Source organism: Protopterus annectens, chromosome 11.part0, assembly GCF_019279795.1.
Source record: "Protopterus annectens isolate FY-2018-M chromosome 11.part0, PAN1.0, whole genome shotgun sequence".
NCBI lineage: Eukaryota > Metazoa > Chordata > Ceratodontiformes > Protopteridae > Protopterus > Protopterus annectens.
Window position 1 is genome coordinate 852,754,835 of NC_056745.1, and position 15,366 is coordinate 852,770,200.

The 15,366-nt window shown below is 38.7% G+C and overlaps 1 protein-coding gene across 2 annotated transcripts in view; it reads left to right on the forward strand.

Annotated features, from left to right (window-relative positions):
- The window catches only part of HGF (hepatocyte growth factor), a 1,211,563-nt gene that overhangs the window by 380,896 nt on the left and 815,301 nt on the right, over positions 1-15,366 (forward strand). The window lies entirely within an intron of this gene.

The following is a 15,366-nucleotide window of genomic DNA, read 5'->3' on the forward strand; positions in this document are numbered from 1 at the left end:
GTGTGTGTGTGTGTGGTCTAACTGTAGCACCTGCTTGTTACATTTTAGCAATCAGTTTGCTGCGGTTAAAAAGAAAAACAAGTAGCTTTCTTAAGGCAGATCTGAGCATTGCAGCTCTCCATGGCATAAACTGTAAGCATCTGCTTGGAACAAATGTCATAAGCTATTTGCTGCAGTTTAAAAGATAAAAAGAGAGGTTTTTTGTGATAAATCTGAGAGATCTAGTGCTTCATGCAAGGTATAAGCTGCAGCATCTGCTTGCAACAAATGTAAACAGTTTGCTGTAGTCTAAAAGGAAAAAAGAAAGTTTTTTTTTTTGTGTTAAGATAAATCTGATAGCTGTAGTACTCCATGCATGATATAAACTATGCCAAATAATTTGACCGATGTATTTTCTTTTTTAACTAATTTGTATTTGTGTTTCAGGTGCATAAACTGCAAAAACTGATAGACAAGTCTTGCAAGGAGCTTGCTATAGATTAAGGAAAGAGACATTTTTTTTTTTTTACTCTTCAAATAGCGCTAAATTGGGGGAAGGCTCCAGGCACTGGATAAACTAGCTGTGTTGCTATAAAAGAGATAAAAGAACTGGAACTGGAAGTAGAATCTTTAGAAAAGGGAAGGAGCAAATTACATAGAAATAAATAGAATTTGTAGAAACAATACATATCACAATATGTTCAGGGAGAAAAGTGATGTTTAAGGGAAGGCATACTGTATGACAGTAATAACATATATGCATACTGTAAGAGGGTAATAATGGAAATTGCTATTACAGTTTTCTTTCTAATAATCTATCTAATAAATATGTTTAAAAAGAAAAAGAAAAATGTGACCTGTGCATTCCCCTCCATCCATGACTCTCAGCGAATTGGATCACTTCTCTGTATGTACTGTAGCGCAGTGTAAACATGTGCTTCACATCAGTAAACTACCAAAAGGAGAAGAGATGCTGTTTGATTTAAGTAACCATGATTTATCCAGAATCTTTGTTTCTCATAGATAATGGACTGGACCTGTTCTGACAGATGCACATCTATGATATGCCAGGCAGCACCAGCAGAAAAAGCATCACAGGTCTTTAGAGACTTTTACAGTCTGTGCATATCTTGTTATTCAGTGTCGACCAAACTTTATTAGACATTTTCTCATTGAAAAAGTGATTCTCTTACTAAATCAACTATTTCTGTGCGTGAAACTCATCGTCAGCCAATGTGTTTATGAGTGCCTTCTCCTGGAATGGTCTGCTAGTGGCATAAATCTTGAATATGGTCAGTCTTTCCTGTGTGATCTGTATTATTTATGTACCATATGAAACTTCTTTATGCAAACAGAATACAAAAATCTTTCTTGTTACATGACTCAGCAAGTCTAAAGGTAATTTTTGAAATCCTTCACTGTTCCTCATAGTTTTGTGCCTTACACAATATTTCCAAATGTATCCAGTTTAGAAATTAAATTTTGTGGCTTATTGCAAAATATCACATGCAACACTATTTGTCAGAGTGACCTATCTGCAAACTGTTGCTTTCTTGGGAACTAAAGTAGAATTATGTGTTGAATCTGTTGTATTGAGACACATGCATTTTTTTCTTTGGTGTCATAAGAAAGAATAGTAATCTGCTCAAGGAAGGTTATGCACGTATAAATAAATCTTATAACACACTTGGATCTGTACTGATTTCTTAAATCTTGATAAGCCATGACATTTTTTTTTTGCCTTGCAGCGGGTTTACCAGCTGACTTGCAGAAAAAAAATCAGGAATACATTCCCTTGCAGAAACCTTTCTTATACATGCTCCTCTAAAGTTAAGAATGAATGTTCGTGTTCAGATGATTTACTTTGTTTGTATACTCTCTCTCATGCACAGTGTTCTTGCTCCTGACTCTAAGTTGTTTTATTGCTATCTGTTTAACTCTGCTCAGAAGCTGCGGAAAGGGCCTACTAAACTGATCACACCACTTCCTACTCCCTCATATGGAGATAGCTGTGTACCTTTACAGCACTCCTGAATCTTTTTAAGCATATGTTTGCCTCCTTTCACTTCTTTCCATTAGACAATCAGATCTCACTCTCTTGCAGCTTGTAACATTTACTATTTTACATAAATTCACTGACAGCTTCCCCTTATTCATGTAATATCATTACCTATTTTTTTCTTTTACCTCTGCCAGTAAGCATGAGTACATCTTTTGACTTGAAGATTTGTTTGCCAACACCTGATTTACTAGCATAAACTCTATTACAAGTCAGGTGTTGGCAAACAGAAATTAACACTATAAAATTCTTTGCTTATGAGGGGTAAGCATGTTATGGAATGCAACATCTCCAGCCTTAGCAACCATAGCTATAAACTTTATCTTGAGAAGTAGCATTTTTTGAATCTGCTAGTATGTCATTTGCAATGTTATTACTGTGTCAGCAAATTAAGCCTATGAAACATGTTACATAATACATATTAACACAACTACATTCATAATCTTTCCACAAACATCACTGCATTAGTCTATCATTTACTATCACAGTGAGTAAAAATGTCCTATAATCTTTCAAGTCTTTAACAATTGCCATGATGGCAGCATTTGTTTATCCACTATATCTGATACTGATCATACAGCCAAACACAAACACATCTATTATACAACGACCCCCCATTAATATTCAAAAACGTGCACGCTGATTGGTCAGCATGCACGTTGTAAATCAGAGTTATAGTAATGGAAAAAGATCCGGTCGCCCGGACTTTTTCCATTACTATAACTCTTTTTTTTACAGCAACGGAGAATGCAAAATCTCCATTGCTTCACACTATCTCGCTATGTTAAACGAGTTTAACATAGCGAGACAGTTTGTAAAAAGCAACGGAGATCTTGCTTTCTCCGTTGCTTTTTTTAAAGCTGTCTCACTATGTTAAACCCATTTAACATAGCGAAACAGTTTGTAAAAAGCAACAGAGATCTTGCTTTCTCCATTGCTTTTGCCCACAGCTCTGATGTACTGCGTAGGCATACGCATGCACAGTACATCAGAACTGCCACAGAATACCAGACAGTTGCGGAAGGGCAGCAAGGAGGCATTATACAATGCCATTATTTAAGAAAAGTAATTATTGTTTTCTTAAATAATGTCATTGTATAATAGCAATAACCCACTTTTGGGTGTGGGTAATGCTGAATTTACCCACGGTTGTATTTGTTTGGCCACTCAGGCTTCGCCCTCGTGACCAAACCACACCAACCGTGGGTAAATCCAGCATTACCCACACCCAGGCATGGGTTATTGCTATATTATTTGACTTTAGATACATCTGCAGTCCATTCAGTATTCCTTTCAGTCATCATTTACTTTTGCTATTTTTTAAATCTCACCATTCCTACTCTTCTCTAGCCTTATCTGGAATTATAGATACAATTCTTGAAGATCTACCATTGCTGTAAAATCACAACAAAAAGACTCAGACTTGCTAGCTTATGATTGTTCTTTGGGTAGTATTTGCATTGCTTTACTTAAATAATGAAAACAAATCACTGAATATGAAACATCCACAATGTTCTAACTTACAGTATTGTTGGATAAATCAGTGTCTGTGTTTAAAGCTAACCAACAGTTTCTGCATGACTTTAAACAGTAGGCCTTCTGTATATTGGCCTTAAAATGTCTCTAAAGACTTGGAAGCTGCATTATCTTATACAGATACTGTTATAAGTCATTAACAGTAAATGTAACCCAGTCACAGAGAATGTCCATCACTCCAGTCAAACCAGCTAATAACCACATATCAGCTTTCTGTACTACTGGACATTGTGAAAGCTGATTAATTGCTGTAGTCAGAACTTGCAATAAGTTGGACATGATACATGTCTTGCTTCTGGTATACTATTTGCCCTTCTGGATACTTAACACACGTGATTAAAGCCTGATCTGTCTAATGTCAGCTCCTCACTGGCTGTCACCAGTTCTGGGCAGACTGTGTATGATCTATGGTCAAATAAGGTTCATTAAACTTAAGGCATATCTATCTCTAATAGTTAAAGTTGTTGTTTGTCTTTCGGCTTTTTCCCAGTAAGGGGACGCCACAGCGGAACTCCGGTTCACTAATAACTGGCAGTAGATTTTTTTACGAAACGTCGAGGTGCTAGCTCAACGCCCAACCTTCAACGAAGGCATGCCCATTTATGCACGTATGTCTTTCGAACGCTACCCAACCACGGGAAGGACATGCAGACTCCACACAGAAGGCACGCCCAAGCCAAGCCAAGAATCGAAGGGGAGAACCTCTTGCTGTGAGGTAACAATGTTACTGCCGTACCACCGCAGCTATCTCTAATAGTCAAAGTAGCCTGGATAATTTGGTTGACTAAACTACTACCAAGTGTGTACGTCTTCACATTGCACATTGTTTTCCTTCCACTTACAGCAGTTGGTGTCACTGTGAACATTTGTCCACACATACATAGTTACAAAATACAGCTGATGAGAGATTTTAGTGGAAATATGGTAGGATCCAGACCTCTCAGCTGTTCCTATTTTGGAGGAAAGTTCCTATTTTCTGACTGTAATTACCCCTCACTTGATGTACCTATTTTTGAAGGCATCTTCTTATTTTTAGCTTAATTTATCCCTTCATACAATTTTTGAACCTCGCCCCTTTTATCATACATGATTTTTGAAGCTCTCATTACCTTTATTTGTCAGAAAAGCACACTGCGTGACTAAAATACTAGTGGCACTAATCATTTAGAAAAAGAGGTAGCACATGGCATTGTGTGGGACAATTTTGCAATACAGTTCATTAAAATCTTTCAGTTTTACACAGTCTCTTTGATAATGTGCTCATATTTTCCTCCATTTTTGTCCTTCTCTTTTTAAAGTCTGTGTTTCTGGGATATCGTGCATTCCTACTGAAACAGGAAAGAGTTATGTACTACTTGGTAATCAAATTTTATGATAGATAGATATCCAGATTTTTGGCTGAATGTTCCAATTTTTCAAGGGTCATTGTATCTATTTTCAATGTCAGCAGGTTGAGAGACATGGCAGCCTTTTTATCAAAACGCCAACACCTTACTCAGGTTCCCAAGACTCACACACATTAATGGTAGGAAGGTAGTTGTTAAGACTGGGGACAACTAAATTTGCTGTACAACAACATAAGTCATGAAGATAGCTTTACTGGAGTAAAGTGGCTTTATATATATTCTCAAATTTTAGCCAAAGATTTATTAGTCTTTGTATTATGTTGTTTGAGTTTATTTTAAAATATAGCATGTTTAAATTTAAGCATAGAACTGATGCAATGTGTTACAGTGATGAGCACATCTGTAACACCTGCTTATGTCTGCACTTATAGAGAACCACTAACAAAGTACAAATTGAATGTTAATAAGATTTTTCTAGCCATGATGTACAATGTGTTTCATTTTAAAATAATCTGCATACCATGGCATATATGACATATGCCTGGCTTCACTCGTGCCTCTATTACTCTAAACTTTATAAGTTTATGATATTTAAGGAAATATAAAATATCTATATATAGCCATAGGATACAGATTATTTTTTCTTTCTGGAACATTGTCATTTTATGGCGCCAACCATTCCACCATTCTTCATTGCTACTCTTGTAACCATTTAGTCATCTGATATGACAATTAGCATTCCCCCATTTAATTTTGATGTTAATGATAGGTTCATAGGTTCATAGGTGTGTACTAGTCTAATGGCCCTGGAGCCTTTACAAGCCTAGCCCATAGGATTACCCTGGCATCGTGCCACCTGACCTTAGTTCCTAGTGCCTCTGCTGAGTACAGCCACTGGAGTGATCCCTAGGGTGAATTTTCTATTTCCCATCCACTTGTCAAGATTCCTCTTGAAGAGGGCCAGTGAGGTTCTCTGCTTGACATGTATGGGAAGTCTGTTCCATAGCATGGGCAGTCTCGGGGTTATGAACCTGTCCCTCCAGCATGTTCTGTTGATTGTGGTAATGAGGTTGAGGTCTCTGGAGCATGTGGTGCAGAGGGATTGGGATTTCTTTAGATGTAGCATTTCTAACAGCTGGGTCAGACATGGCTTTGTAAGTCAAGCAGAAATCACCTCTTAGTAGATGATATGAGACAGAGAATAGTTGGAGTTTTTTGTGTCTGTCCATATAGGACAAATGTTTAAGGCCTAGGATCCTCTTTGTGAGGCACTTTCGTGGCCTCTCCAGTTGTTGCAGGTGTTTAGTGAGATACATGCCAAATGGGGCATTGTAGTCGATGATTGGTCTAATAAGGGAAGAGTAGAGGGAGACAATGACCTCTTTCTTCCTGGATGCAAAACCCTTAGTAATGTGATGTGCCACATAAAAGGACTTTCTGACCACAGTGGCAATGTGGTGGTCAAAAGAGAGGTTGCTGTCAACCTGTGTTGCTAGATCTCTTATAACGCCTTCTGTGTTCAGTGGACTACCATTGATGTAGTACTTCAAAGGAACCGGGTTTTTCCCAAGGGAGGTAATGACACATTTTTTGGCATTGAGCTTAAGGCCATGGTTCTGGCACCAGTCATTTGTCTCATTGAGGCCTTTCTGTAGGATGTCAACATCACTTGGGGAGTTAATAATAGCTCCCAACTTGCAATCGTCCACAAACTTTGTCAGCCAGAGTCCCTTCATGTTGGCCTGGACTTCAGAGAAGAAGATACCAAACAGGAGAGGACCCAGGACCAAACCCTGTAGGACTCCACTCATGACTGGTCGACAGTCTGACTTGGAGTCAGCTACTTTCACACTGTGGGTTCTATCTGTGAGCCAGTTTGCAACCCATCTAGAGATATAGGAGTTGATGTCTAGCTTAGTGAGTTTTTCTATGATTCCAAAGTGGGGAATGGTATCAAAGGCCTTGGCCAGATGAAGGTAGGCTGTATGAACCACCTTGCCTTCATCCACAGCTCTGGTCACTGACTCAAAAAAATCGACCATATTGAGCAGGCATGATCTACCCTTCACAAAACCAAACTGTGTAGGATCCAGAGTCCATGATGATGCATTCCATAGCTTTGCATATCAGACTTATCAGGCTAATGGGGCGATAGTTCCCGGGGTCTGTAGTTGCTCCTCCCTTGTGGAGAGGGATGACTGTAGCAGTGTGCCATTCAGTAGGGGCAAAGCCTGAGGTGAGGCTGTGATTGAACAGGGCACACAGGTGAGGTGCCAGTTCACTCTGCAGTTCAGAACACAGTCAAGGATATTGTCAGGTCCCATAGAAGCTGTATTCTTGTTCTTGGACAGTGCTGTTTTAACCTGTGCAGCAGTAATACTGGGTGCCTGGCAATCTACTGGTATTGTGATTGGTTCTTTGGGGGAGGTAAAGCTGGCACTGAATATGTCAGTCAGTATATTGGCAATATCTGTTAGCTCAGCATAGGAGGTACCATATTGCAGTAGCTCAGAGCAAATCTGGGAATTGCCATGGAGATTCTTTACATAACTATAGAAGGCCTTATGGTTGTCTTTACTATCTGCTGCAATTCTGTTTTCATAGTTAGCTTTGGAGGATTTGATGAGGGATCTGAACCTTTTGATAAGGCTGATAAGGGAGTTTTTTCCAGTCTCTTCAGTCACCTTATTCTGCATCAGTTTCCTCCATCTGTTGTAGAGTTTGTTTATGGCAGGGGGCCATCAGATTGGCTTCCTTGTTTGAGGAGAGTATTTTGGTTCTATTGGGTATAGCGAGATCCATGCATTCATGTACGTGTTCGTACAGAGCATTGGTGTATGATTCGGCAGTCATGCAACTATTCTCCATTTGCATGGGTGCTGTGAAGTTAGCCACCTCTGTTTGTAGTAGCCCAAAGTTAGCTTTGAAGAAGTTTTTTATGGTGGTTACCTTTGTGGGCGGGTGGATTTCTAAGGTGAATAGTTTGTGGTTGGATCTAACCAGGGAGGAGTTGACTATTGGTATAGAGCAATGGTTGCCCATGTTAGTAATGGCCAGGTCAAGGATGTTGCTACGTCTAGTGAGGGTAAGAATGAGCTGGTCCAGGGCATTGGAATTAATGAATTCCGGAAAGCGTTGGGCAAGTGTATTGGTACATAAGTAGTTTTCCTAGTAAATGGAGGGGTAGCTGAAGTTGCCCAGTATGAGAGTGTTAGGTTGGACCCTCATATTCTCCAGGGTTTTTAGGAATGTGGAGTGTGAGTCTTGGGACATGGTTGGGGACCTATAGCAGGCTACGACCTGAATCACTGTCTTACCTAATGTTAGCTGCACCTGATGTATCTCAGGTGCATTATGTTGCGCTACCAGTCTCGAGGTGTGCACATCCTTTATGAATATGGAAACACCACCTCCTTTGGAGCTTTGGTCCAAGTTCTGTGGCCGAAAGATGTGGAATGAGTTATAGCCTGATATTACAGGGGTGCTTTTTGCTGCCTTGAAGCAGGTCTCTGTTACAGCACAAATGTCGATGTTTTCCATTCTAAGGAGTGGTTTGAGTGAGTGCATTTTGAGATTTAGACTTCTAGTGTTGAACAGCATGACCCTCAGATTGCATTTTTTTGTAGCTGTTATAGTGGTAATTTGGTCTTTGGAACACCGCCTAAAAAGGCACTATAGGGGTGGCAAGAGCCTTAGCCAGTATCCGGAAGCCCAGGGGTGACAGATGCAAGCCATCTCTAGCAAAGCATCGAGGTCTGTCAGTTATGTCATCCCAGGCAGACATATACTGGATCCTCTTAGAATGACACCAGGAACTTAGCCAATTGTTCAAATCAATAATTTTCTGCTTGTACTGTGGTATCATTCTGGGTGATGGTAGGATGCTGCTCAGGGCTGGGTCATACCCACCTGGGCTACATAATCCGAGAGCTCCTCCATGTCTCTTTTCATGTAGTCCAGGGAGGTACGTCTTCGGTCATTCACAGCCACATGTACAATGATACTTACCCTCCAACTGTATACTCTTTTATAAGGTTTGCTTAATATCTTTTTTTTTTGTGTTGGCTTGAGTACGAGTAACATTGGTGGGGGGGGGGGGTGTATGTAAAATAACCAAAAGATCAAAGTGGTTTGCTATTTACATAAAGACAGGGACAGACATCTTGTAGAGATTGCTAGAACAGCACTGTCATCAACATGATAAATTTACTGTTATCCAACAGCTCTGTCTGTAGAGACCATTATGAACAGTGATAATGGAGAATAGTGAACCTGCTATGAAGATTGGTCTGGCACGAACAGTGCAAGCCAATCACAACAGTAATACTTCTCTCAAAAGCCATAATAGCAGCATATCAATTGCTTGTGAACACTGCAGTCTGATTATTTATGAATGATCCTGTGAGTTGGCCACTGTCCCATGTTTTTTTTCCAAGATTTGGCAATTGGCCAGCTAGCTTGACTTGCATTCTTCTGTACTGTACATTATCTTTTCAGAACTGATGGGCTTTTTGCAACATTATGTCATGGTGTTCCTCTATCCATATATAGTAAAAAAGAATAAACAGTTGTAATAACTGGTGATTGTCAACAGATTCACATCTACTCTTTATTGTCTAATAGTATATTTCCTCCCATTGTTATTTGAGATTTGAGGCATAATATGTTGGGTGTAGGAACGAATATGTTTGCTGAAGAGGTTTTTCTCTTCCATAATAAAGCTGTCCTATAACAGTCTACCAAGTAAAAGGTTAGAATATGGGCAGCAAGTTTCATTCTGTAGCCATTCATGGTTATGTGCCTATTGTTTTAATTAGTAAAGCCAAGCCTCTGTTAATATGTGAGATTTATAAAACTGTCCATATTTTCTGTCCAAGAACAGTAGTAGTACCTCATTTAACAGCAATAGCAAAAACAAAATGGCAGTTCTTTGCTTTAAAACACTGTAGTTTTTCCTCACAGCATGTACTTTTTTGAAAGAAAATTAAAAAAAAAAAAACCAGACACACATACACATAAAAACAAATTCCACTTTTTTTGGCCACAGCAAATTGTTAAACTAATGTCTTTCCTAAAATGCCTCCACAAGAAACAGACGTGCAGAAAACCAGAGGCAAATAACTCTGTAAATAAATCTGAAAGAAACATATTTAAAAATAATTAAAGATTCCAACCAATATGATATTTTCACAGATGTTCAGAATTTAATTTTCAGAATCAGAGTGACATATGTTAAAAAAATGTAAAGCCAATGTAAATCTCATGTTGTCCTTGAGGCTCTAAATGTTTGAAGTTATATCATTGTATCTTGTTTGGTGAATGTTTTAATTAGTTTTAATAGATGTGTTATTCTGATCTGTTTATGATATTTATGGTATGATTTCTGTATATCTTTGTTTCCACAGAAGCTGCCACAACAGGAGGAGAGCTGACTAGTAAAGCACCATATGTTTTTGTGTGTAGACATACATACATATATATATATATATATATATATATATATATATATATATAAACAGTTAGTCACCTGACTTGACATACTACACTACACTAAATTGTGGGCTACCTTTTCTGAGCAGATTTGGCGGTTAGCTTACAGGTCCATCAGTTTTTAGTATGCTTACACACAAAGGAGATGATCAAGAAGCTCTTCCACATCACCCATTACTGGTGGGAAACTAAAACTGACCTCTATTGCATAGACTTTCTCCACATATCCTTGGTGGATATTTGAGGTCACACATCCAGTCATCCAGACGGGTATTAAAGGCTGCTAGAGGAAATAGTCTGTAGACAGGTAAAGGTAGCCTGTTGCAGAATTTAGGATATATTAAGTTAGGCATCCTTCACACCATTTGACATTGTTGATGTGATAGCATAGCTTCAGGTCTCTACAGCTGGTGTTTACTTTTGCACTTGTTCTTGTTCTATTTATGTGAAGGAGTTTAAAGACTTCACAATATGGAAAGAAAAGCAGAGATGAACCCTCAAGAGTTTGTGACACTTATTATAGGGACAGAGCTTTTAGTCTACAAGAGAAAATAAGGTCAATGACACCTGAGATCTTTTTAGTAAGTAAATGTTGAAATCTACCAAAATGGTTAAGGTGCTTGGTGGGAAACAGGCCGAAGAATGAATAAAGCTGGACCTTGAAAAGATACTGTGAAGGATAAACTATGCAAGGTGGAATGATTTTCTAACCACTGGTGATATGTAAAAGCCAAAAAAAAGTCTGTCATTAACAGATGAACCTACATCCCTGATGATTGTGTCAGATTTAACTGGAATATTATCTGTATGGTAAACAGCAATGATGCCAGTTATGGAAGGCCCATAATTAATACACCTAGGGTTTGTTTGGTCCAGCTCCTGCTTGAAAATGTGAGTGTCAGAATGAGATTTGATACCTGCACCTCCCCACCCCCGTTTGCAATCATCAGCAACCTTAATTAGCTGTAATTGTAAATCCCTTGATATTGGTGTCTGTGTCCCAGAAATATATACCAAAGGGGAGGGAACCCAGGACAGAGTCTTGGGGGATACCACTAATGACATTTGTTATGTAGAGCAAATACTGCAACCTTAATTGTACGGATTCTGTTAGTCATCCAGTTATTATTCCAGCAAACATTTATGGATCAGTTTTGATTTGGAAGAGTTTGAGAATAATTCCAGCATGGGAATAGAGCCAAAGGTCTTGGCAAGGTCAACTTAAGCTGTGTGGACTTTATGGCCCTTATTCTTTGCCTCAGAAAAGCCTTTCAATTAATTCAACCAGACTAAACAAGTGTGACCTGCCTTTTAGAAAGCCAAAATGATGCGTATCTAGGGATTCAAGATCACTTATTATACCATTGTTTATTAGCTCAGCTCTAGTACCTTCTAAAGCTTTGTTAATAACACCGGTGAGACTAATAGGCATGTAATTTCCAGGTCAGCAGAGAGACCACCTTTATCCAAAGCCATTACAAGTACCATTTTCTATTCCTTGAAGAGGTAACTATGGAGACACAGACCGAAGAGCTGATGGAGAGGTTTTACAAGAGGGACTTTACACTTCTCAGCAAACACCTTTACTTTTTGTGGACAACAAGATTCAGTCACAATTTTTCTTTCAGTTTTGTGATGAAATTGAAGAATATTTATTTATTTATTTATTTATTTATTATTTTATTTGCAGTTTGATTACCGGGGACGTCCACTGGGCCGAATTGACCCATTTTCAGTGGAGGCCCGGGGAGAAAAGCTTCAAGATGCATTATACAATTTAGATACAATTGATGGTTAATATTAAAGATAATATTATGTAGAATAGTTACTCATAAAGGCTTTCAATATCATGCATAGTTAACAATTCATTAAACTTGAAGGTAGGGATAATACAGTTTCATTTGAGGAAAAAAGATATGTGTTAGGTGTGGAAACAGCTTACATACAAACATTTTAAGAAAATGTAAATACTCTTTACATACACACATCGACAGTAGAATGCTATTTACAATATTTACAAGGTTGGGCTGTGTGAGGGTAGCTGTAGGAGTTGTTGAGAGCTTAGATAGAAGCTATAGAAATTGTTGAGAGCTTAGATAGGCTCATAGGAAGATAACTATATGAGTTTTAGAGCTTGGGAACCAGAGAGCGAACCCCATTTGATTAGGATGGGTGAAGACAGGTACATTTCCATTTAGTGGATATGTGTTTGATTAGTTGGGTTTTGAAGTTTTCTGAGTTTGGTATGGTTCTTAGTGTGTAGGGAAGGGAATTCCATGTTATGCCTAGTGAGAAAGATAGGAGAAGTTAGCCAGCAGGACATTTAGGTTTATGGATAGTAATTAAGTTCTGATTTTCAGATCTGAGAGCTCTGTTGGGTGTATAAGGGGAAAGGATGTTAGTTAGAGTTGGATAGTTTGTTGGGTGAAATATGAATCTATATGCAATAGTGAGTTGAAGATAGTCTAGGTAGTTTGGGAGTTCAAGCCAATTCAGGCATTGTAGGGTTAGGAAGTGATGGACAGTATTTTTAGATTTAGAGGCAAATTTAAAGATTTTGTTGTAGCAGTTTTCTAGTTGAGAGGTGATAGAGGAGGACAGGTTGGTTAGGAGAGTGGCTCTGTATAATAAGGAAGGAAGAGGATAAGTCAAGGCCAGAGTTTGCCTGGTAGAGTTGGAGAAAAAGTGATTATTCCTATACAGCATACCTAGCTTTTGGTGGGTTTTCTTAATATTTTGTTGAATATGAATATCAAACTTGAGGTGTTCATCTACAGTAATACCAAGTAGTTTGGCAGAAGGGACCACTTCTATAGGTGAGTTGGTTTGACTATAGACTTTGAAGTTGTTTTTATCATAGGAGAGGGTCTTTGTGGGAGGGAATAGTAGAATCTTTGATTTATTTGCATTGAGCGAGAGGTGGTTTTGGCGCATCCAGTTTTCAGTTGTTGAGAAGGCAGTTTGGGTTTTAGTCAGCAATTCAGAGAGGTTTGTGGCAGAGCAGACTAAGGTTGAATCGTCTGCATATTGAATGATTTTAGCATCAGGAATAGCAGTGTGAAAGTTATTGATGAAGATATTAAAAAGCATTCGCTGAAGGATGGATCTCTGTGGTACACCAGTTGGGGTAGACAGGAAGGAAGAGATGGAGTTCTTCCATTTGACTGCCTGTGATCTGTCTGGTAGATAGCTGGAGAACCGGGATAAAGCATTATGTGAGAGATTAAGCTTTGAGAGATGACAGAGAAGTGGTTGTGGGAAACAGTATCAAAGGCTTTAGACAGATGGAGTAAAACAGTAGAAACTAAGTGCCCTGAATCTTGGGCTTGATTGACAGTTTCTAGGAAATAGAGTAGAGTGGTTATTGTGCTATGGCCTGGATGGAAGCCATGCTGGGTAGGAGGGAGAAGATTGTTTTGGGTCAGGAAAGGCATAAGTTGGAGGTGGATGCATTTTTCTAGGATTTTGGAGATTGGTGAGAGCAAAGCAATGGGGCGAACGTTTGAGATGCTGGTATTTTTGCCTCCTTTATGAAGAGGAAGAATATAAGCTGAGCGCCAGAGTTTGGGGATGTATGATTCTTTTATCGATCTGTTAATAATGATGCTGATTGGGAGAGCAATGCCATCAGCAGCAAATTTTAGGAAGGAAGAGGGAATATTGTCAGGAGCATTAGAGCAAGGTTTATGTTTGGACAAAAGTTTTTTTATAAAGTTAGTGGAGATGGGTTTGACTTCAAACAGATGAGGTGAGTTAGAAGGGGGAGAGTGTAGAGCAGTTTCTGTATTATTGGGCAATGTCTTGGTGAGGGTAGTAATAGTTTCTATGAAAAATGAGTTAAATTCAGAGCCTAGTTCAAGGTCAGATTTACATGGTTCAGGACAGGGATTATTCTTGAAGCCTGGATTGAGGAGTGAGTTTATTGAGTTCCAAAAGATTTGGGGTTGTTTATTGTTAATTGGACTGAAGTTTGATATAGTAGGATTTTTTGTCTTTGGTGATTAGTCATTTTACACGGTTTTGGAGCTGTTTATATTGTAGCAAAGTATTGGCCAGTTTATTGTTTTGATAAAGCTTCCATAGTTTGTCTCTGTGGTGCATAATCTGTTTTGTCTCTTTGGATAGCCAAGGAGCAGTTTTAGTTTTTATCCTTTTGTTTCTTAGTGGGGATAGTGAGTTTAAAGTATCAAGGAAGACAATGTTGAAGTATTCTATAGCCTTGTCAAGAGGAAGGCTGTTTGGAATTTGCCAGTTCATTTGTTTGAAAGTATTTGAGAAAGTAGTTGGGTTGAAGCTACTGAAGTTACCAGTTTGAATGTACTGATGCTGGTATGGGGAGGAACTAGTTGTGCGATGCATGAAGGCTGGGAGGTGGTCGCTAAAGGTATCAGAAATTGTGCCGGAATTGGTTATTTTATTTGGATCTGAGACTAGGATCCAATCTACAGTGGATCTGGGAGGGTTTATTTTGTTAGGTCGAGTGATGGAGAGGATTATTTGGTTGAAGTTATAGAGGTTAATGGATAGGGAGGGAGGGGGTAATTGATTTGATTCCAGTCAATATTCACATCACCAAGGATATAAGTTTCATAGTTAATTTCAGTAGAGGCCCATAGGAGAATATTTTCAAGTGTAGAGATATTGTTACCAGGTGAGATATGTAAGACAATGATACAGCTATTTTTATGTTTATTTAGTTTTAGAATTCCAGCAATTATTTCAGTGTTCTGGAATTGAGTAATGGGAATTTGGATGGGAATTAAGGTAAGAAGGTTGGAGTAGACTAGGGCAGTGCCTCCACCTTTTTTATTTAGTCAGTCATTTCTGAGACAATTAAATCCTGGGGGCAGAATCTCAGAGTTGGAGATAAAGGGCTTGATCCAGGTTTTGGATATGGCTAAGATATCTGGTTGGTTATGGCTTAACCAATCTTGAAATTGGTGTACTTGTTGTTTA